At 46.6% G+C, this 23,219-nt stretch overlaps 1 long non-coding RNA gene across 2 annotated transcripts in view; it reads right to left on the bottom strand.

Annotated features, from left to right (window-relative positions):
- The window catches only part of LOC140899029 (uncharacterized), a 31,958-nt gene extending 16,131 nt beyond the window's left edge, over nt 1-15,827 (bottom strand). The window contains exons 1-2 of one of the 2 annotated variants that reach the window (XR_012155200.1): nt 14,465-15,827; nt 14,091-14,306 (exon numbers count right to left, since the gene is read on the bottom strand). This is a non-coding gene — a long non-coding RNA (uncharacterized lncRNA). The remainder of the gene's footprint in view (nt 1-14,090; nt 14,307-14,464) is intronic. The other variant, XR_012155199.1, reaches the window with a different exon arrangement.
- Between the last annotated feature and the right edge of the window lie 7,392 nt (nt 15,828-23,219).

The following is a 23,219-nucleotide window of genomic DNA, read 5'->3' as shown; positions in this document are numbered from 1 at the left end:
GTCAGGAGAACCTTTTCTTTTATATGATGAAATAAGATTTTCAGAATTTATCATCATACGTTTGACATGTGTGCCTGGATGGAGGCCTGAGGCTGGGCACTTTAAGGGAACTACATTGTTTGGACTTCTGAGTAACCAGTGAGGTAATACAGAAGTTGTTTTGTGCTGGCTTGGCAAATCTAAGTACTGGAATATCCACCAGTGTTTGGGGTGTGTCTGCCCCGTTCTGTTTGCAGTTCACCCTAATTGAGTGACCTCAGCTGGCTCCCATGGGCAGCCTTATTACACTGAAGTGTTGGCAGGGGGTGTCACCCAAAGTAACATTGTTGAAATACAAAAACATAGTCAATATTCCTAATTTCAGATACAGAAATGATACATGCATACACATAGGATAATCATATTCAGTAAATCATAACCTTTCCAATGAAGGTTCTTTCTCACATACACCATCTTGCACACAGTATATCTCAGTTATGTCATATTCATAGCATAAACATATTTTCATAAAGAATATGGAATGCCATGTCACATCTCCCCTCTGAGATTACTGCCAGAGGGTTGGTCACTGATCAATGTATGCCTAAAATCCCTTTTTGGCTTTGGTTATACAACCTCCAAGTGTTACCAAACACTGTAATGCCATTCATAGGTGTTTTTGCAAAGTTCTGGATTTCTGTTCCCAGGTTGCCAGAAAACATTGTGATGTGTAGCATTGTGTACATAATGCAGATGTCAATGTCCTTTAACGTGTAGGTGTCTTGGCATTTAGCCACCAATGCTATGAGGTGGTGTGCCTCAGTTTCCCCTTCCACACAGCAGTTTAGATTGGTTACGCTTTCTCTGCTGTGCCAAGCTCTTAGCCTGTTTACAGGTACTAGCTGACAGGTGGTATGCTCATAGGACCTTCTTGTTACTACTCCCAGTCTGTACCAAAGATTTTTCCAAAAATCATACGTCACACATTTTTAAAGTATTTACCACCAGTATCAAATTCTTTATCTTAACCCACAGAGTGTGTAGTAAGAGACATAAAGTTACCAGCAAATTCATGACAGAGAGGTGCTTCCAAGTATGATTATCATACCACGCCTTCTGTCTAAACCAGTGGTTCCCAAACTTGTTCTGCTGCTTGTGCAGGGAAAGCCCCTGGCGGGCCGGGCCGGTTTGTTTACCTGCCGCGTCCGTAGGTTCGGCCGATTGCGGCTCCCAGTGGCCGCGGTTCGCTGCTCCAGGCCAATAGGAGCTGCTGGAAGCAGCGCGGGCCAAGGGACATACTGGCCGCCACTTCCAGCAGCTCTCACTGGCCTGGAGCAGCAAACCGCGGCCACTGGGAGCCGCAATCGGCCGAACCTGCGGACGCGGCAGGTAAACAAACCGGCCCGGCCCGCCAGGGGCTTTCCCTGCACAAGCGGCAGAACAAGTTTGGGAACCACTGGTCTAAACAGATCAGTCTGTTCAGCATTTATGGTATTTCTCATCCCCTCAGTAAAGGTTCTTACTTTGGGAAAGTCTTCGGGGTTTTGGCAAGAAAAGGGTGTAAGGAGACCTTGTATGTTACTGGTCCACCCCCTGTGAAGCTGCATTTCCTCTCCAGGGTTAAGGCCATGTGAAGAATCCACCCTCTTTCCTGAGATTCCTTTGTGTTGTTCACCACCATCACTCAGGGCTAGTCTACACTGGCAATGTTAAAGCTCTGCCACAGCGCTTGGGTGGCATGTGTGGTCACGGCAGAGCGCTGGGAGAGAGCTCTCCGAGCGCTCTAAAAAAACCACCTCCACGAGGGGCATAGCTACCAGCGCTGGGAGCGTGGTTCCCAGCGCTGGTGCACTGTCTATATTGCCGCTTTACAGCGCTGAAACTTGCTTCGCTCAGGGGGGTGTTTTTTCAGTGTAGACAAGCCCTCAGTGCCTGATATTTAGTTGTGGGGAGGGCCATTGGTCATTATCTTTGAAAACTCATGGTGATTGGGAGAGGTCCCGGATGACTGCAAAAAGGCAAATATAGAGCCCATCTTTAAAAAAGGGAAGAAGGAGAACCCAGGGAACTACAGCCTCACCTCAATCCCTGGAAAAATCATGGAGCAGGTCCTCAAGGAAACCATTTTGAAGCTCTTGGAGGAGAGGAAGGTGATCAGGAACAGTCAACATGGATTCACCAAGGGCAAGTCATACATGAGCAACCCAATTGCCTTCTATGATGAGATAGCTGGCTCTGTGGATATGGGGAAAGCGGTGGACGTGATATATCTTGACTTTAGAAAGCTTTTGATACGGTCTCCCACAGTATTCTTGCCAGCAAGTTAAAAAAGTATGGATTGGATGATGGAGTATAATGTGGTTAGAAAGCTGGCTAGATCACTGGGCTCAATGGGTAGTGATCAACGGCTCCATGTCTAGTTGGCAGCCAGTATCAAGCGGTGTACCCCAGGGGTCGGTCCTTGGGCCAGTTTTGTTCAACATCTTTATTAATGATCTGGATGATGGGATGGATTGTACCCTCAGCAAGTTCGCAGATGACACTAAGCTGGGGGGACAGGTAGATATGCTGGATGGTAGGGATAGGGTCCAGAGAGACCCAGACAAATTGGAGGATTGGGCCAAAAAAAATCTGATGAGGTTCAACAAGGACAAGCGCAGAGTCCTGCACTTAGGACATAAGAAACTCATGCACTGCTACAGGGTGGGGACTGACTGGCTAAGCAGCAGTTCTGCAGAAAAGGACCTGGGGATTACAGTGGATGAGAAGCTGGATATGAGTCAGCAGTGTGCCCTTGTTGCCAAGAAGGCTAACGGCATATTGGGCTGCATTAGAAGGAGGACTGACAGCAGATGGAGAGAAGTGATTATTCCCCTCTATTTGGCACTGGTGAGGCCACATCCGGAGCATTTTGTCCAGTTTTGGGGTCCCCACTACAGAAAGGATGTGGACAGATTGGAGAGAGTCCAGCAGAGGACAACGAAAATGATCAGGGGCCTGGGACACATGACTACGAGGAGAGGCTGAGGGAACTGGGCTTGTTTAGTCTGCAGAAGAGAAGAATGACGGGGGATTTGATAGCAGCCTTCAACTACCTGAAGGAGGTTTCCAAAGAGGATGGAGCTGGGCTGTTCTCAGTGGTGGCAGATGACAGAACAAGGAGTAATGGTCTCAAGTTGCAGTGGGGGAGGTCTAGATTGGATATTAGGAAACAGTATTTCACTAGGAGGGTGGTGAAGCACTGGTATGGGTTATTTAGGGAGGTGGTGGAATCTCCATCCTTGGTGGTTTTTAAGGTCTGGCTTGACAAAGCCCTGGCTGGGATGATTTAGTTAGGGATTGGTCCTGCTTTGAGCAGGGGGTGGGACTAGATGACCTCCTGAGGTCCCTTCCAACCCTAATATTCTATGAGGGGTTTACTTGCCCAGGAATTGGCTGTCTCTGCCCCTTCATCAGGTGGATTATTAGCATGTTCACAGACACGAAAATGCTTGGAAGAAACACTCCCCGCCAACCCCGCTGCTACTGCCGCTGCCTCCAAGAGACAGAGTTAGTTTTCACAAGTACAGCAAGTAAAACATTTTGAAAAAGTGGGGCCTGGATTGGGGTACCCTTGATCACCCTTCTCGCTGTTCCCAAAAGCTCAGCTGTATGGCTGCTCCCTTCAGGAAGGTCAGTTACACGGTTCTTTCTTAAAACCTGAGCCACAGGTGAGGTGCCTGGTATTACAGATGCAGATCCAGCAAATTTCTCCTGGGCAAACCCTTCCCTGTAATGAGTGGGGAAACACTCCTGTAGTCCCCCACATTCCTTCTTAACCTCTTTGTCTGGTCCCCCTGCCAGGGCACACACCCCTGTGGTCCCTGGAGGGCAATCTGTCCAGCTGTGAGCTCACAGCTACCAGCCATGACAGACCCTTCACTGGCCAGCCCTATACCCTCCTCTGTCTTTGAATTGGGTTGGCTTCCAGTCACAGAGCCCTTGGAATCCTCACCCTGTACCCTGCAGCACTTTCTTGGATCCCACCTTCCCCCTCTAAGGCTTCCCTTCCTCTAGGACACATTTCCCGATGCATCCTAGAGCAGGATCTATCCCTTGCTTAACTGCAACTTCCTGACAGCCAGCAACGTGAACAGTCTCTCTACTTTCAGCCAAAACGTTCCCCTCCTGAGGGAACAGCCACAGGACAGGAGCTGGTTCCACCCATCCCCACCCCTTGTGACAGATCTATCTCTTGTTCATCCTTTCCTTTTCTTCTGCTTGCATCCTGTGCAGCTCCAACTTTTTGATAACTTCACTTTCACTCGTTTTCCTCCTTTTCTGTCCCTACTTCTCTTTCCCAAAATAAACAGAAAATAACAAACCAGTAACCACCTTGTCTGTTCTCTAGCCACCACACTTAAAACTCTCTTAAAATCATCACCGGTGTTTCAGGCAGGGCCGTCCTTACCCATACGCAAAGTACGCAGCTGCGTAGGTTCCGGGCACAGCTGCATGCTGCGTGCTGATGCAGTCCCTGCTCCGGCTCTTCCCCTGGGCCCCCGCCCCTGCTCTGCCCCCGCCCTGCCTCTTCCCCACCTCCACTCCTCTGAGCTCTGCAGCAGGGTCGGGCCTGCCCTCACTGGCGGCGGGAAGCGCAGCCACCTGGCCACAGCTGGGCCACCAGTGAGTGCTGGAGGGTGGTTCCCCCTCCTGCCCCCCAAGCCAGCTCTCTCCCTCTCAAAGTGGAGGCCTGCCTCCCCTCCCCCTCCCACAGAAGCCTGGGGCCAGCCCCCCCCTGCTCCCCACCCCACAGAGGCCTCGGTCCCTCCATCCCCACGGGGGCACTGCATAGGGCCCCAGAATAGCTAGGAATGGCCCTGGTTTCAGGGCAATAAGCTGTGCATAGGATCCTGCTCGACTACACAACTGTGATAGGTTGGACCCAGGCTGGTAGAATAGTCTGACTCAGTGGCGTCTCAGCATACCAGGTGACATCCTAGGGTGTCCAACCCATTACAGAACCTTCCCCAGGACATTACACCAAAAAAGGGAGGAGGTGTTGCCTTGTATATCAAATATGTGTACACTTGGACTGAGGTTGAGATGAAAATAGGAGACAGACTTGTTGAAAGTCTCTGGGTAAGGATAAAAGGGGTAAAAAAAAGGGTGATGTCATGGTAGAGGTCTACTACAGACCACCTAACCAGGAAGAAGAGGTGGGTGAGGCTTTATTTAAAAAAAAAAACAACTAACAAAATCATCCAAAGCACAGGACTTGGTGGTGATGGGGGACTTCAACTACCCAGACATCTGTTGGGAAAATAATACAGCAGCACACAGATTATCCAACAAGTTCTGGAATGCATTGGAGACAATTTTATATTTCAGAGGTGGAGAAAGCAACTAGGGAAGAGGCTGTTTTGGATTTGATTTTGACAAATAGGGAGGAACTGTTTGAGTGGTGAAAGTGATCATGAAATGATAAAGTTCATGATTCTAAGGAATGGTAGGAGGGAAAACACCAGAATAAAGATAATGGATTTCAAGAAGTCAGACTTTAGCAAACTGATGGAGTTGGTAGGTAAGATCCCCTGGGAAGCAAATCTAAGGGGAAAAACAGTTCAAGAGAGCTTGCAGTTTTTCAAAGAGACATTGTTAAGGAAGGCACTATCCCACTGCGTAGGATAGAGAGGCAGTCTGGCAACTGACCACCCTGGCTTAACCAGGAGATCTTCAATGATCTGAAATTGAAAAAAAGAGTCCAACAAAAAGTGGAAACTAGGTCAAATTACAAAGGATTAATATAAACAAACAACACAAGTATGTAGGGACAAAATTCAAAAGACCAAGGCACAAAAAGAGAAAAAGCTAGCTGGAGACATAAAGAGTAACAAGAAAACATTCTAAAATTACATTAGAAGCAAGAGGAAGACCAAGGACAGGGTAGGTACTCAGTGAGGGGGGAAAACAATAACAGAGAATGTAGAAATGGCAGACATGTTAAAGGACTTTTTTTGTTTCAGTTTTCACCAAAAAGTTGAGCAGCAACTGGACGTCTAACGTAGTGAATGCCCGTGAAAATGAGGTAGAATCTGAGGCTAACATAGGGAGAGAACAAGTTAAAAATTACTTAGACAAATTAGACGTCTTCAAGTCAGCAGGACCTGATGAAATACATCCTAGAATACTCAAGGAGCTCACTGAGGAGATATCTGAGCCATTAGTGACTATCTTTGAAAAGTCATGGAAGATGGGAAAGATTTCAGAGGACTGGAAGAGGGCAAATATAGTGCCGATCTATAAAAAGGGAATAAGGACAACCCAAAGAATTACAGACCAGTCAGCTTAACTTCAATACACAGAAAGATAATGGAGCAAATAATCAAGCAATCTATTTGCAAAGGTTTTTAAGAATAGGTTGGGTAGTCCTGCCTTGCGTGCAGGGGACAGGACTAGATGAAAGGGGGTTTTAAAGAACTGGTTAGACAAACAGCTGCCAGGAATGGTCTAGTTATTATGTAGTCCCACCCTGAGTGCAGGGGACTAGACTAGATGGCCTCTCGAGATCCCTTCCAGTCCTACACTTCTATGATTCTTCATGTCTGGTCATCCTGACAGAATGACTCTTCTGAGAGATTGAAGCAGGTGTCCATCAGGATATGTCTAAATATCTGTAGAAGCCACTTGTCTGTCCCATGAAGAACCTCTGCATGATTAATGTGCTCAAATGCCCAATGAAACTTGTCCTCTTGGCATGGCATAGGCTGTGGATCCTATATCTGAGGGTGGTTGCAGACATTGTCTGTTGTGGACCTGATATTCTGGACAGAAAACATGCAGAGAACATCAGGGAATCTTTTGGTGTTATACACCCAAGTGATACTTCCCAATGTTCTTCAGAGGAGTTTTGGGACTGGTAACAGAGACTTTCTGAAGGTTTGTAAATAAACGTCACAGAAGTTAGAGATAAAAAAGACCAGAGAGTACACATTCTTCTCCCCCTCCTTGAAGCACTGCTTCACTTCCTTCAGTGGCTGCTTGAGCATCCTTCTCAAGGTTCCAGCTAACACTCTTGAGCAACTCTTGTTGAGGGAGAAGAGAGAACCCACAAGCCACTTCCAGGAAGTGGGGCAGATCTCATCAATTGCAACAGGGGCGTTTCTACATCAGCTCTCCTTCTCTCTCTTCTTTTCTATCTCTTCAGTACTGATCTTATTTTTCTCCATCTCTTTTTCATTCTTTCTTTCCCACACATCTTTCTTTGCTCTCTCCCTTGTTCATTTCTTCTTTTTCAGCATCTCTTAACTTGTCTCCCCTTTTTTCTATTTCATTTACTCTTGCTGTTCTTTCTGTCCCTGCCTCTTTGTATGTTTCTCCTTCCCTCATTCTTTTTTCCCTTCAGTCTCTCTCCCTTTGTTTCCAGCGTCTCCCTCCCAGTCACTGCCTGCTCAAGTGAGGGAGATCTGCAAAGAGAGCAGGTGAACAGCAGAAAGAGAGAAAGGATGGTCCAATGGTTACAGTGCAAGCCTGTGACTTGGGGAAACCTGGGTTCAATTCAGTGCTCTACCTCAGTTTTCCTGTGTGTCATTGGGCAAATCACTTAGCCTCTCTGGGCCTCAGTTACTTATTTGTACAATGGGGATAATAGCCCTGCTCTAGTTAACAGGGGTGTTGTGAGGCAACATATATTAAAGATTGTGAGGTGCTCAGATGCTGTAGTAATGGGGGAGGGAGCATAAAAGTGTGATGGGGGGAAGTCAAACAGTAAATCCTGGGGCTCCACAAACAGTTTTACTTCCTCCCACCCTCCATATTCTTATCAGCCCCTGAAGCCCTGGCTTGAGTTAAGGCTCTCAGAGCTGCTATGTTCCCTGCTTTGCAGCTGGGAGACCTGGCTGCAGTTATCCTGTCTGCCCCACTTGTCACTTAGCCACGCTGTACAGATTTAACTCCTTTAGCCAGCCCCCTTACATCTGTCTTTCCAGCTTCCTTAATCACTTGTGCTGGGGGGCAGAAAGAGCGGGTTTCTGCATCTCCTCCATTTTTATTCCCTACATTTTACTATTTTGTTTTTGACAGAAGGGCTGACAAAAATTACCTCCCCACCTCCACCCCAACGGGACATCTGGTCCTTGTGGTTGGGAAAGGATGTTCCAGTCTTACCAATTTCATTCTCCTTCCCCCTCCTGCTCTTGACTATGTTGTTATCATTGCAAAATCTCATTTTGTTGTCTGGTCTCCCTCGCCACAGCTTCTTCGCTGCACAAGGACTGGCTCCCCTGTCACTTCCTCAGCAAGGTCTCTCTAATTGACCTTGTTGAAATGACTGATACTTTAGTACTCTCGGTGTGGGGAGCCCAGGATTGTAATAGCAGGGGGCTACATGGCAGGAGTGAGGGGCATTGGCAGAGCTGTGGAAATAGAATATCAGGGGGCTGCAGGGGAGGATGGAAGAAGCATTGGTACAGCTTGGGAGGGGGATTGAGGGCAGAAGTGGAATATCAGCGGGGACGGACTTCTGGTCATGACTCAGGGGCATCTGCAGAGCTTTGAGGACACCCAAGATAGGACTAGCAGGGTGTATTGCAGGGCAGGATTGAGGTGCCTTAGCAGAGAGATGGCAAATGGAAGCAATGAAGCAGAATGAGTTGCACATTCTTTTTGTCATTTAATAAGAAGCGATAATTCACCACATCGATTCCACTCAAATCTCCATCCTCCTCTGAGATCCACGTGTGGCACTAAATCTCTCTGCCTTGTTCTGAGTTTCCTTTACCTCGCATGCTTCCCCTCCCCCAGGGCTGCAGCTTGCTGCGGGCTGCAGCAAGAATGCTGTCCTTGTGCTGCTGAGGATGTGTGTGCTTGCACACAGCCTCAAAGCTCCATTTCCCCCTGCCAGCTACTGTCACACCATCAGGAGAAGAACAAGTCCAAAGGACAACTAAGGGCAGCACCCCATTCTCTCCCCTTTAACCCCCTCCTCTTAACCCCTCTGTAACCTTGGGACATCCTCCCTCCACAGCTCCTGGGCAAGCTTGAGGGATTAGGTCTAGAGATACTGATAAAATGATGGGGAGGAGAAGGGAGAGTGAGGCTGATGGGGAGAGAGAATCAGTATCTGATACGAAGATATAGAAAGAGGCAGGTGAAAAGAGCACAGAGAGGTAGAGGGAGACTTTTGGGGAGAGAGAGAACAGAGGGAATGACAGAGAAAATCAGGTGGAGAGAAAGGTGGGACGGAGGGAAGAGAAGAAGGCTAGAGAACAGAAGGGAAGCAGAGAACAGGAGAGTTGGGTAGGGAAAGACTGCACTTGTCTACATGAGGTGATTTTTAACAATTTTATAGGTAATGTTTTAAAACTATGGTGTGGAGAGGGCAAGTTGTAGCTTTCACTTGCCTTAACACGTGGGGGGGTGACCACAAAGCACCTTGCAAGGGGTCACCGTGACCCAGCAAACATGGCAAACCCACAGCTTGTGCTGCCTACCCAGGGGGTTTTAAAACATATTTAGCGACTCTGCACTTTTCAGAAAGCTGCTCCTAGTGTGGACAAATGCTCAGGCTGACGGGGAAAGGCGCGTCGAGCAAAAAGTACGGGAGCAGCAGGCGCTGCACAGACAAACTGGGTGAGACCGGGGGTAGGGGTAAAAAAAGACGTGGGTAAACTTCAGCTTCAGAAACCAAACTCCAACTTGTCAAGGAAACGTTCTGTTTCTTGCCCTAAAACAAAAGACTGTTTGATAGCTGACACTTCATTTTCTATGAAATAGGAGAAAATGACATAAACCTGTAAAAAAAATAAATGTCACCTGCTTTTAGCGGTCAGCAAAAGTACCAGGCAGTAGCTTGGGATGGCTCGTTGCAGATTTTTACAGGCCACAGTTTTCCCAACAGATCTGTTGCTGAGCGTAACCAGATGGTAGATAATGCGCACATCAGTTGTGGTAGTTGTGCAGCCAGGATTCACTTATCACAAGAGAGCAGTGAGTAAACGCTTTATTCCTTAGGTCAGAAGGGGGCAAATATCATATTCCCCAAATGAGAAGTGAGCAACCTGTTTATCCGGATTTATCCTTGACTACGCTACTGTGTGGGACACCGTCTGTGGTTCTTTCCATCTCTGTCTGCAATTTTCCTTCCGTCTGTTGCCATGCTAACAGGCATGCAGCTCCACCAATGGTAGCACTAGTGCGGACCGGGTCTGCATTTGCCAGCATTTAACCACTGTGTCATATAACCCGGCTCAGCCCAAGCTTACGCCTTCATTTCTTTATTTTAACATGCATCAGGGAATGGGCAGCATCCTGCTTGTCTGTATCATGGGAAAGGGGAACTGTACCCTACTTTCCCCATCCGGGATCAGCTTCTTTCTCCCTGTTCCCCTGCACTTGCTTTGTTTGTAGAGAGATAAGGGCCTACCCAGGAGAGTTGGCACAGGATTATAATCTCCCTCAAACAAAGTGCATGCAGAAGTGCAGGTGGTTCCCACCTGTTAAAATAAACCAGAACTGAGCTGGGGAGTGGCACTGTCCTCAGCCAAAGCACCTTCCCTCCTGCAAAGAAATGGGTACAGCAGTTGTGAGAGCTTCACCCACATACACCACCTCATATCTGCCCTGGAGTGGTAAAAGGGGAGCTCTATTTCCATGGACCATGTCAGTCCTTGGCCTCTCTCCTGAGAGTGACAACAACATGGTCACCTATGCCCATTTGTGATGGTGGTTTTTGCAACATATACACCTGTCCCACTAAGAACTTGATGGAGACACCCCCATCTTATTAGAGAGAGCCCACCAAACATCCATTGGATGGGAATGAATTTGAGTATCTAATGAAGGAATTGAGATTGAAATTAATTTGCACTTGCTGGTGTCCAGGGTTGGATTGGACAAGGTGCCGCTGAGGTAAAAGATTTTGTATTCCAGTCCCCAAACCTCATGAGCTATCCACTCCCCTCTGACCTAGGGCTGTATTGGAACTGATGTTCTAGAGGTGAAATGCTTTACTTAGATCTGTATTAAGATCACACAGAAAGTGAGGGTCTCAGCTCAAATTCAAATCCAGAACTCTACCTTGTGTGTGTTCACAGTTTTAACATGTCTGCACCAGACTGGTTCATCACCTGTAATATCTCTGTGAATTCAGCTTCAGAGCTTCTTTACATTCAGAATCATAGAAATGTAGGGATGAAAGGGACTTCAAGAGCTCATCTAGTCCAGCTCCCTGCATTGAGGCCGGAGCAAGTAAACCCAGACCATCCCTGACAGTTGTTTTTCCAACCTGTTCTTAAAAACCTCCAATGACAGGGATTCCACAACCTCCCTTGAAAGCCTATTCCAGTGCTTAACTATCCTTACTGTTAAATTTTTTTTCCAAATATCTAACTTAAATCTCCCTTGCTGCTGATTAAGTCCATTACTTCTTATCCTACCTTCAGTGGACATGGAGAAAAATTGATCACCATCCCTTTTGTAATAGCTTTTAACGTATTTGAATACTTCTGTCAAATTCCCTGTTAGTTTTCTTTTCTCAGGAGTATACATATCCAGTTTTTTAAAACTTTTCCTTATAGGTCAGCTTTTCTAAACCTTTTTATGATTTTTGTTGTTCTCCTCTGGATTCTCTCCAATTTATCCACATCTTTCATAAAGTGTGGCACCCAGAATTGGATACAGTACTCCAGCAGAGGCCTCACCAGTGCTGAATACAGCAGGACAATTACCTTCCGGGTCTTACATACAACACTGCTGTTAATACACCCCAGAATGATATTAGTCTTTTTTGAAGCTGCATCACATTGTTGACTCATATTCAATTTGTGATCCACTATAACCTCCAGGTCCTTTTCAGTAGTGCTAGCACCTAGCCAATTTTACCCAATTTTGTAGCTTTGAATTTGACTTTTCCTTCCTAAGTGAAATGCACTTGTCTTTATTGAATGTCATCTTGCTAGTTTCAAATTTCTCTCTCCAATTTGTCAAGACATTTTGGATTCTAATCCTGTTCTCCAGAGTGCTAACTACCCATCCCAGCTTGATGTCATTCACAGATTTTATAAGTATACAGGTGCATCGCATCTTACGCGCATTTAACATGCGTGAATTCAGCTTTGCGCGGTTGGCAAAAAAAAAAAGAAAAAGAGAAAAATAACAATTTAAATACTGTACCTGTAGTGCGGGCGATTCCGCCCGCCATTACACTCAATGTAATTTTGACTATACGCAATTTCGCTTTATGCGCTGACTGCTGAACGTAACCCCAGCATAAGATGAGACTCGCCTGTATTCTTCACTCCATTATCCAAGACATTAATTAACATATTGAAGAGTAGGAGACCCAGGACTGACCCCTGCAGGACATCATTAGATACGCCTTCCCAGTTTGACAGCAAACCATTGATAATTATTCTTTGAATACGGTTTTGCATCCATCATAGAGTAATTTCATCTAGACCACATTTCCTAGTTTACTTATGAGAATGTCATGTGGAATTGTGTCAAAAACCTTACTGAAATCAAGATATATCATGTCGACAGCTTTCCCCTATCCACTAGGCCAGTAACCCTGCCAAAGAAGGAAATTAGGTTGGTCTTGCTTAATTTCATAGAATCATAGAATCATAGAATATCAGGGTTGGAAGGGACCCCAGAAGGTCATCTAGTCCAACCCCCTGCTCAAAGCAGGACCAATTCCCAGTTAAATCATCCCAGCCAGGGCTTTGTCAAGCCTGACCTTAAAAACCTCTAAGGAAGGAGATTCTACCACCTCCCTAGGTAACGCATTCCAGTGTTTCACCACCCTCTTAGTGAAAAAGTTTTTCCTAATATCCAATCTAAACCTCCCCCACTGCAACTTGAGACCATTACTCCTCGTTCTGTCATCTGCTACCATTGAGAACAGTCTAGAGCCATCCTCTTTGGAACCCCCTTTCAGGTAGTTGAAAGCAGCTATCAAATCCCCCCTCATTCTTCTCTTCTGCAGGCTAAACAATCCCAGCTCCCTCAGCCTCTCCTCATAACTCATGTGTTCCAGTCCCCTAATCATTTTTGTTGCCCTTCGCTGGACTCTCTCCAATTTATCCACATCCTTCTTGAAGTGTGGGGCCCAAAACTGGACACAGTACTCCAGATGAGGCCTCACCAATGTCGAATAGAGGGGAACGATCACGTCCCTCGATCTGCTCGCTATGCCCCTACTTATACATCCCAAAATGCCATTGGCCTTCTTGGCAACAAGGGCACACTGCTGACTCATATCCAGCTTCTCGTCCACTGTCACCCCTAGGTCCTTTTCCGCAGAACTGCTGCCTAGCCATTCGGTCCCTAGTCTGTAGCTGTGCTACACTAATTTGTTCTTCACTAATCCATGTTGGGTATTGCTTATCACTCTATTATCCACTACGTAGTTACACATCCATTGTTTAATGATTTATTCCAGAATTTTTTCAGGTATCAAAGTTAGGCTGTCTGTAATTCTCCAGATCCTCTTTGTTCCCATTTCTACAGATAGGTACTGTGTTTGCTCTTTTCCAGTCCTCTAGGACCTCACGTGTCCTCTATTCTCAAAGTTAATCACTAAGGTTCTGAGATTGCTTCAGTTAGATCCTTAAATACCCTAAATTGAATTTAATCAGATCCTGCTAACTTGAATACATCTAATTTATCTAAATATTCTTTAACCTGTTCCTTCTCTATTTAAACCTTTAATAATTTAAACCTTCAAAATAATTTAACCTTTAAAATATCTCTCTATCTATGCTACTGAAGGAGGTTCCGAACTCATAGCCAGTTCTCCTGCACTGTTCCCAACTGAACCTCCTGCTGGGACAGGAGCTTTGAGCTCTGAACAGCCAGAGCTGCATAGAGCAACTCTTACTGGAGGTTGCTGGGAGACACTAATGCAGCCAGTGTTCCTGCACTTTTGTGTTCAGAAGTTTCTTTTGGGAGGGGCCAGGCCTGGCATGGCGGGAGCTGCACTCAGCGAGAGCTTCTGTATTGTTCCCTACAGCACTCTGCTGGGAGACAAGAAGTGTGGAGAAGCTAGGTGCTCCCTGTGCATTGTGCCCCAGGCCTATTTCCTAGCATTTCTCCTGCTGAGAGATGCTAGGACTGGAATAGTTTTTAATTACCTGTAGCCAGTGATCCCTCCCTGTTCCTTACAGAGCCTTTTGCGGTAGGAGGCTGGGACTGTAGTAGATGTGATCTCTTCATAGCTGACACGACTGTACTATTCTTGATGGCATGCTTTGCTGGAAGATGGTAGGTCTGCAGTAGTCAGGAGCTCCCCATGGAGCTAGTATTCCTTCTACACTTTTTATAGTTTTCAGAGTGGTAGCCATGTTATTCTGTAACAGCAAAAACAATGAGGAGTCCTTGTGGCACCTTAGAGACTAACAAATTTATTTGGGCATAAGCTTTCATGGGCTAAAATTCACTTCATCAGATGCATGGAGTGAAAAATATAGTAAGCAGTATATATATGAAAAGATGGGCGTTGACTTACCAAGTGGAGGGTCAGTGCTAAGGAGGCCAATTCAATTAAGGCGGAAGTGGCCTATTCTTAACAGTTGATTACTTTTGTAGTGCTAAGGAGGCCAATGCAAGGTGGTCCTCGCTCATTTCTAACAGTTGACAAGAAGGTGTGAGTATCAGCAGAAGGAAAACTACTTTTTGTAGTGACCCATTCAGTCCCAGTCTTTATTCAGGCCTAATTTGATGGTGTCCAGTTTGCAAATTAATTCCAGTTCTGCCGTTTCTCATTGGAGTCTGTTTTTGAAGTTTTTTTCTTGAAGAATGGCCACTTTTAGGTCTGTTACTGAGTGTCCAGGGAGACTGAAGTGCTCTCCTACTGGTTTTTGAATGTTACACTTCTTGATGTCAGATTTGTGTCCATTTATTCTTTTGCATAGAGACTGTCCAGTTTGGCGAACGTATATGGCAGAGGGGCATTGCTGACTCATGATGGCATATACCACATTTTATAGTGCCTCCTCCTCTGAAAGGCTGTAATTTCCAGAGTCAGTGCTTCTCTTTTGGTCCCTAAAGTTTTATGTGACAACGATAAAGCTACTTACTTTCTCTATGCTTCACTTTACCTTCCCCAGCCTCCACGCAGGTCTGTGCTACAGTTTTAATGAAATAGTGCCCATAGCATACCATGCATACAGTGCCTCCAAATGGGAAAAGCCAAGCTAGGGGTACCTGTGACCTACCTTATTCTCTATGGTGACATTAAAGTTTACTTGTATTCATTCTCTCTCACATGTTGCTGAAAAGGAACTAGATTTCTTGTGAAGCTTTAGTCAATACTGTTGAGCTACCTATCACGGTCAGCTGAACTCTTATCTCTCCCGTCCAGTTGCTGTGCTCTTTCTGGTTTCCGTGACCTCATTCCTGCCCAGGGAAGAACGCACCAAAATATAAATAACTTTACTAGTACCAAAAGCTTCTGTGTATTTGTATTGTTTTGCCTTACTTTTTGTTCATAAGAACACTGTCCTTGGACAAATTGTACACCGGATACACAAAGGAAAACACCCAGACCCTCAAAACATTCACACAAAGCAGGTGCTACTATAAACGAATAAATAAAAATAAAATATAAACATGCCATAAATAGACAAATACAGTCATGTAGACATGCATCCATGCACACACACACAGACACACACGCCCCCACACAGAAATATCAATACAAATGGACATGCACACAGACAGAAAAACACAGACATACACAAATATGTACACACACAAATACAGACATAGAGACATAGGTGCACACATATACCGATACACACATATAGAAATGCATGCACACATGCATGGCATGTAGATATACACACACCCACACACAAAACACAGGCATCTAGATATGCACACACACATACACCAGTACAGACATGTAGACACATATTAAGACAAATACGGACATATAGACATGTGCACACATAAAGACCAGCACAGACATATGACCAGGCTTACAAAGAGATAAATAGAGGCATCTAGACATGTACACACACACATATGCAAATACAGGCTTATAGACATGAATGTGCATACACGCAAATACAGGGATATACAAATGCACATGAATTCACACTTGGATAAATACAGACACACTAATACTTGCATGCTGACATGCAAACACACACACAGATAGATAGATAATTAGATAGATAGATAATCACACCGTCATCTCCATGTGCAATCATAAGTACACATAGCCATATGCACACAGCTACACGGGCATAATATGTGCACTCTCATTTGCGAAATGGCACATCCACAGGGCCGTAGGCAGGCACACACACAATTTAATGAGAATGGAAAGGATCTGTGAAGGACAGAGGACCAAAAAGGCAAAGGAACGCAAGAAGAGCCATTCCAGGAGAGCTGGATCCGTGCCAGGGGGAAGCGGGGGGGGGGGGGGAATGAGAGAGCTAGGTGGAGAGCTAGAGAGATGTACTTCTATGTGCAGAAAAAAAAGCAATATGGATGAGAAGCGAGAGAGAGAAAGTAAACAAACACGGTAAAGTGTGTGGTTCTCTCCATAAAGAAGAGAGGGAGACAAATTTCTGCAGGGTGGAGGAATTTCTGTTATCTGAGAGGAAATACTCAGAGGGCTTAGACAGGTTTCAGAGTAGCAGCCGTGTTAGTCTGTATCCGCAAAAAGAAAAGGCGTACTTATGGCACCTTAGAGACTAACAAATTTATTAGAGCATAAGCTTTCGTGAGCTACAGCTCACTTGATGCTCTGCACGTACACACCCTCCTGCCTTGCCCCCCTTGCACTCTCACACTGACACACAGGAGTCCAAAGATGGAGACAAAAAATGTTGTGCTTCCAGGGCCCGCCCCATCCAAACTGCTCCCTCACACAGAAAAAGGTCGTGAGCCTGCCACAGGCCAATGCCTGGCCCGGGGTGCATGAGGTGATCCCAAATTCTTGTGGTCGTGGCTTCACCTCTTGCATCAGAATATAATGGAACTGAATCTCTGCACCCAATAGTTTGGAGCTTATCCCCACTGAAGGATGAGGGGACGAGTTGCTGCGCTGCTAGAGAGGCCATCCCTTTGGGGGAGTTTCCTTCTGTCCGCTCTCCGAAGGGGTTGGTGGACCCCACTGCTGATGCCAGAGGCCAGCATTTTGGCAGGAGGACGAGGAGTGCAGCAGCATTAGAGGGGCAGAGCACTGGGGGAGACGTTTACCCAAGCTCCCTTTTGCACCCTCTCTCTCACGGAATGCCTGACGGTGACACCACAGGGCTGGGAAGGATGGAGCTGCAGAAGTGCCAGAGGGGCCCTCTGAAAAGGAGACAATATCCTGAGCTCCTTCCTGCCCCATCTCTGGTGGGTGCTGGCACCACGGGCCAATCCTGGTGGGGGTTGGGTGCTTCGAGGAGCTGTCCTTCAGAGGTGGCATTAACCTGGGGTCCTTTTTCTTCGGTCTCTGGGGAGTACTTAGTGATGACACTTCACGGTAGCATTGGTGGAGGGGGGTGGGGGGGGGCAGGGTGCTGCACAGAGGGCCTCCTTCAGATCAGTGTTGATTCTTCCTATAATAATACTAGGGGTGTCCCTGGAGCCTTCTGCTGTTGAGGGCCAGGGGCGGGAGAGGTTACTGGAAGGAGTCAGAGGGAGGGCGTCACAAACTCTAACGTTTCAAAGTGGCTTCGCTGTTATTAACCTGCAGTGAGCCAGGACCTCTTGACGGGAAGAGGGGGGCAGCTGAAATCCTGCCATTTCTGGATGTCATCCGCTCATCTGCAGCTAATTTTAGACTTCATAGTAAGGGGAGCAGGGCTGGGGGAGGGGGGCAGATGGAGGCTTTTTTTTTCCAATTACTTTTGCTGCTGTAATCACGTAGGCTTAATGGGACTCCTCCCACTCTTCTGCCCCCCCCCCCAACCCCATCTCCTCTCCTCTCCATGCAGCTGCTGCAAAAGCCAATGGGATCCAGGCCAAGCAGCTGGGAGTGGAACATGTTAATTAGGGTGACCAGATGTCCCGATTTTATAGGGACAGTCCTGGTTTTTAGGTCTTTCTTATATAGGTTTCTATTACCCCCCCACACCCCATCCCGATTTTTCACACTTGCTGTCTGGTCACCCTAATCTCAATAGGCATATCTGCATAGGCATGCCTGTGTGAGTGTGTAGGTGTAAGTTTGTCTGAGTGGGTATATGTCTTTATATGTGTGAGAGCAATTTCCAGCTCGCTTGCCACCATCCTGTGTCTTGCTGGCCCCATGCCCCCTGCACATACGAGACAGAGCTTCTTCAGTGCCTTTTAACAGAAACACACAGAAAACCACACAGGAAACCACAGGCTCATGTGTTTTCCTTCCCAATAATATATTTTTCTAGTGAATTTCTGACTAACTTGTAGAGGAGAGAGAAGTCACATATTGCACGTTCCCCAGTGGCACCCTGCCTTGTGCTGGAGTGCCCCACCTTCAGGGCAGTCAGAGGAGAATTCAGTTCTTATGGACCTGGACTCCTGGGCCTCTTCTCTGTTCTCCTCCCCACAGCTCCCCTATTGGAACCCCAAACCAACCAGGCAGGAAGCCCTGGAATTGGTATCTTTGCATTTCAGTGAAGCCCCAGTCTGGATCAGAAACCTGGAGAAACAGTCCCTTATTAAAAGTTATCCCCTAGCACTGCTCATTCTCTCTTTGGCTCCATGGCTTTTTTAAATGAACATAATTTGCCAGGTTGTTACCATCCAATGTCCAAGGAGAGAAGAAGCAACTGATGTGTAAGCATAAACCCACACCACAAACAGCTCTCCCAATGCCCCTCCCTTGTGCCTTGCAGCTCCCCTGCTATTCCAGACATAGATTCCACACACAGCTTTGACAAGGCCCCTCAATCCTTTCCAGCAGTCCCCCTGCTACTCCTATCCTGAGGACTGAATTATGGAGTGCAAACCCTGCCATGATTTACCTATTGCCTACGCCTGTCATAACCTATCACGTTCATCTCTGTGATATCCTCTCATGCCACCTTTTCCACTGCCGATTTCCCCTTCCTCAGATGCATTATCTGCAGCTCTCCCTTTCCATCAGCCCCTCTGTGCCCCTCATATGCCTTTCACAGCCTGACACCAACTGGAACATAGCCTGATCAGCAGACCCGTAACTAGGCATTTTAGGCATGCTGGGGCAAGCAAGCATATTTGTGCTGACTACCTTTTTTTTTTCCTGTCGTTTTTTAGGGTGACCATATTTCCCTAAATTGAAAACGGGACATTGGGTAAGCAGTGATGCCAGGCCGCTTGGGCCAGCCCCACCTGGCGTCACCTCTGGCCCCCTCTGTCCACCCCTGAGGCTTTGTGCCCTGGGGGGGCTGCCCTGCTCGCCTCGCCCTGGTTACTGCCCTGGTGATCAGCACCTTCAACTCACAGGGGCTTCACTTATCGCTTTAAATTAAAAGAGGGAAAGAAAGAGGCAGGGACAAATAGAAAAGGATATGGAAAGAAGCAGAGAGAGGCTGTAGCAGAAATAGAGCAAAAACCCCACACCTATACCAGAGAGAGGGGTCCCTCATATAAATAACATTACAGTATTCTCCAGTAATTACACCCAAACATTACAGCATTGCTGTTGGGAGATGGAGTGGTGTGGACCAATCCTGGAGTATGCTGCAGTACTTTTTATAAGTGATAGATAGATAGATTAGATAGATGGATTGCTGGAGGCAAATAAATGGGGAGGGTGGGAGACAAGGAGGGAGAGAGAGGGTTTGAAAAGGGACAACACACAGAGGGAGAGATATCAGCCTGTAATACATGGTTGCTGCTTTCAGGTCTCCCCTTCTCTTTTTGCTACTAGGCCTGGTTGCCCTGACAACATCAATCAGGAAAAATTAGGCTTGTGCCCTAGATGTTGAGAAGGAGCTTTTTCCAATTAGGGCAATCAAAGAAGAAGAAGCCTGAAGAATTGAGGGGGTAGAGGAAGGACCTCAGATGACCTTCTGGGCAATGTCACGTCTCTCTTGTAGCAGGGAGTGGCATTCAGAAAATGGCCAGCATCATCATTCTGAGAAAGGCCTCACTTTGATTGTGGTTTCCTGGCCAGTCCTGCGCACTGCTTCTGCAGACCTCATGCTTGTTGACATGTTACTGGGTGCTCCCTTCCTTCATCATGCAGTGTCAGTGCAGTGCTAATGCTCTTTGGGTTTAGGGATCCTGCTGACTCACTTCATCTGTAAGCTGAGGAGCTCTTTCACTCTGTCTGCATCCTTTTTGCTCTCATTCTTCTTTCACTTCCATCCTCGTTCTCTGCATGTCTTTCTCTCCTCTATTATCACTCCTCCACTCCTCTCCACTTCCACCCCCCTCCTCCTTTGTTTCTCCTTTTCCTCAGCTGCCTCCTTCTCACTCTCCTATTTTTGTTTTTTCCTTATCTTTCTTTCTTCCACTTTCTCTGTCCTTCCCTTCCTTTGTTCTTTCTTCCTTTTATCTCTCTATTATTCTCTCTTCCCTTTCTCTTCTGCTTCTCTGCTCTGTCACTCTCTCTGTCTCTAATCACCATGTTGCCTGGGTACCAGGATCTTTCCCCGCTCCTCATGTTGTGTCTTTCCATTATCCTTTCTCCCCTTTTCCACTCTTTCCGTGTCCTCCCTCAACAATGGAAGTTACTATATTTTTCAGGGAAAGCACAGACCCCTGCACACATTCTCTTTCTCTCATAATACTCTGTCGTTGACCTGAACAAAATTAAGGCACAAAATCATAGCCTGAAACAAATACGCCACATAACTGTCTCATTTGTCCCTGCCCATCTCACTGAAGAATTTTTTTCTTCAGGCAAAACAGAAACATGAGAAAGGTTTTACTCAAATTCCAGGAAATGAGCTGAGGGAGGAAGAGATTTTCAGAGTAACATGGAGGTGGGGAAGGAGGGAGATTGCAGAGACAGCTTCATCATATGGGGTAGCACCTACCGAATTGGAAGTGTGACAGTAATGCAGAAACGGATGTATAATATATGCAAGGGGCTTAGATAACAGAGTGATGAGAATAGATTGACAGGTAGATCTATTGCCCACAATGTGTAGTAGTGCAGACATAGAAAAGTGCCTTTAACATTCTTATTCCCTGTATCTATAACCCTAACCCTAACCCCACGTGTCTTAGGGTATGTCTACACTACGAAATTAGGTCGAATTTATAGAAGTCGGTTTTTTAGAAATCGGTTTTATATGTTCGAGTGTGTGTCCCCACAGAAAATGCTGTAAGTGCATTAACTCGGCGGAGTGCTTCCACAGTACCGAGGCTAGAGTCGACTTCCGGAGTGTTGCACTGTGGGTAGCTATCCCACAGTTCCCGCAGTCTCCGCTGCCCATTGGAATTCTGGGTTGAGATCCCAATGCCTGATGGGGCTAAAACATTGTCGCGGGCGGTTCTGAGTATATATCGTCAGGCACCCGTTCCCTCCCTCCCTCCGTGAAAGCAAGGGCAGACAATCGTTTCGCGCCTTTTTTCCTGAGTTACCTGTGCAGATGCCATACCACGGCAAGCATGGAGCCCCCTCAGCTCACTGTCACCGTATGTCTCCTGGGTGCTGGCAGACGCAGTACTGCATTGCTACACAGCAGCAGCAACCCATTGCCTTGTGGCAGCAGACGGTGCAATAGGACTGGTAGCCGTCATCATCATGTCCGAGGTGCTCCTGGTTGCCTGTGTGAGGTCGATCAGGAGCACCTGGGCAGACATGGGCGCAGGGACTAAATTTGGAGTGACTTGATCAGGTCATTCTCTTTAGTCCTGCAGTCAGTCCTATTGAACCATTTTATGGTGAGCAGGCAGGTGATACAGATTGCTAGCAGTCCTATTGCATCATCCACTGCCGGGCAGGCAAGAGATGAGGATGGCTAGCAGTCCTATTGTACCATCTTCTGCCGAGCAGCCATGAGATGTGGATGGCATGCAGTCCTTCTGCACCGTCTGCTGCCAGCCAAAGATGTAAAAGATAGATGGAGTGGATCAAAACAAGAAATAGACCAGATTTGTTTTGTACTCATTTGCAAACCCCCGCCCCCCGTCTAGGGGACTCATTCCTCTAGGTCACACTGCAGTCACTCACAGAGAAGGTGCAGCAAGGTAAATTTAGCCATGTATCAATCAGAAGCCAGACTAACCTCCTTGTTCCAATAAGAACAATAACTTAGGTGCACCATTTCTTATTGGAACCCTCCATGAAGTCCTGCCTGAAATACTCCTTGATGTAAAGCCACCCCCTTTGTTGATTTTAACTCCCTGTAAGCCAACCCTGTAAGCCGTGTTGTCAGTCGCCCCTCCCTGCGTCAGAGCAACGGCAAACAACCGTGTATCTGAGTTGAGAGTGCTGTCCAGAGCAGTCACAATGGAGCACTCTGGGATAGCTCCCGGAGGCCAATACCGTCGAATTGTGTCCACAGTACCCCAAATTCGACCCGGCAAGGCCGATTTAAGCGCTAATCCACTTGTCAGGGGTGGAGTAAGGAAATTGATTTTAAGAGCCCTTTAAGTCGAAATAAAAGGCTTCATCGTGTGGACGGGTGCAGGTTTACATCGATTTAACGCTGCTAAATTCGACTTAAAGTCCTAGTGTAGACCAGGGCTTATAGGCATAAAAAATTCTTGCCAGTGTAGTGATGTCACATAGGCTCATACCCAAACTGCAGGTACAAACACGTCTGACTTGTGGAGGTATTTCGATCTGGATCATAATTTTGCCCCAACCCTCTAATCAAAATGGTGAGTCTATTTTCCATATGTCTTTGGGGGTGTTTGGATTCCCACTTTGTATTTTAGGCTTATGTCTAATTATTATTCCTGTTTGCCCTGCAGAGCCCATTAAGGTATGGGATTTGCAAGCCAGAATGGATTCTGCCTCATGTATCACTGATGGACTTACAAGCTAAGTTCCTATGGCAGAAATATTTTTACTGGTAGAGCTGGGTTTGAAGCTGCAGATTTTCTATCTAAATCTAGGTTTAGATTGTGAATTTCCCAACACTTACATGGGGGTGGGTGGGAGGAGGGAGGCAGGGTATGGGGGAACATGAGGATATGGAGATGCTAGGATTGTGATCAGCCCAATATGGAGATAGGGGTTAGCTGTGAAATTTGGAGTTCTGTAGAGCACCTCCAAACTATAGAGTGTTTGGTTGTGGCCCCTCTCTAATTATTCCGAGTGCTCATGGCAGAGGTTTTCAAATCCAAGGTGAGCTTTGCGATGCTGGTGAGTTAGGAGAAAAGGATTGAGTCTTGTA

The sequence above is a fragment of the Lepidochelys kempii genome, chromosome 1, assembly GCF_965140265.1.
Source record: "Lepidochelys kempii isolate rLepKem1 chromosome 1, rLepKem1.hap2, whole genome shotgun sequence".
Classification (NCBI taxonomy): Eukaryota; Metazoa; Chordata; order Testudines; family Cheloniidae; genus Lepidochelys; species Lepidochelys kempii.
This window is presented reverse-complemented; position numbering and strand designations above follow the sequence as displayed.